A 1,115-nucleotide genomic window follows, 5' to 3' on the forward strand; every position below is an offset into this window, starting at 1 on the left:
ATATATATATATATATATATATATATATAGATAGGAAGGTAAGGCGATTACAGGCTAAGATATGTGATCAAGGAGAACGGAAGAAGTAGTAGTAGTAGTAGTAGTAGTGAAAGAACAGCAATAGCAACGAGGAGGAGAAGGAGAAGAAATGATGGCCCGAGAGGTGGTGGTGGTGGTGTTGGTGGTTGTGGTGATGATGATGATGACGGTGTTAGTGGTGGTGGTGGCGATGATGGTGGTAGTGGTGGTGATTGATGATGGTCATAATCATGATATTGTTGATGATCCAGCAAGAGAAAAGGGCGCGCGAAAATAAACATAAAAAAGACAAGAAAAAATAGTAAATGAATGAAAACAATTCAGGAGTGAAACTTTTGTTTTTGTTCTACATTTCTTTGTCATCTCCTTCTTCTTCTCCTTCTTCTTCTTCTTCTTCTTCTTCTTCTTCTTCTTCTTCTTCTTCTTCTTCTTCATTTTCTTTTTTTCTTCTTCTTCTTCCACGTCTTCTTCTTCTTCCTTCATCTTCTGCACCCCGTCCTTTGCACCCACGGTACCTCCTTTTCCCTCTCTTTCTCCACCATTCTCTTATCATCTCCTCTTTATCTCCCTCACTTCTCCTCTCTCATTCCCCTTTCTCTCTCACTCCCCTTTCTCTCTCACTCTTACTCGCCTTCCTCCTGTTCTTTGTTGCTAATAAATTAATCTGTATTCTTTATCGATCTCTGATACAGAATTTGAATTGATAAGTATCGAAAGCTAAAACAAGAACATAATAATAATAATAATAATAATAATAATAATAATAATAATAATAATAATAATAATAATAATAATAATAATATGAAGAAGAAGAAGAAAAAGAAGGATGATGATGATGATGACGACGACGACGAGAAGAAGAAGGAGGAGGAGGAAGATGGTGGTGATGGTGATGACGATGATGATGATAAACCGCCGTCCATAAAACCTAATCAATGTTATACGCTAGACTTGGCGATGGTACGATGTTATTTTACTTGTCCTCGTCTCAAAGTTGTTCACCAAATACATTGTTGCGTCTTCAGTGCTACTACTACTACTACTACTACTACTACTACTACTACTACGAATATCGG

At 37.0% G+C, this 1,115-nt stretch overlaps 1 long non-coding RNA gene across 1 annotated transcript in view; it reads right to left on the reverse strand.

Annotated features, from left to right (window-relative positions):
- LOC106875037 (uncharacterized) overlaps positions 1–1,115 on the reverse strand; it is a 91,219-nt gene that overhangs the window by 62,315 nt on the left and 27,789 nt on the right. The window lies entirely within an intron of this gene.

Source organism: Octopus bimaculoides, chromosome 14 (genome assembly GCF_001194135.2).
Source record: "Octopus bimaculoides isolate UCB-OBI-ISO-001 chromosome 14, ASM119413v2, whole genome shotgun sequence".
NCBI lineage: Eukaryota > Metazoa > Mollusca > Cephalopoda > Octopoda > Octopodidae > Octopus > Octopus bimaculoides.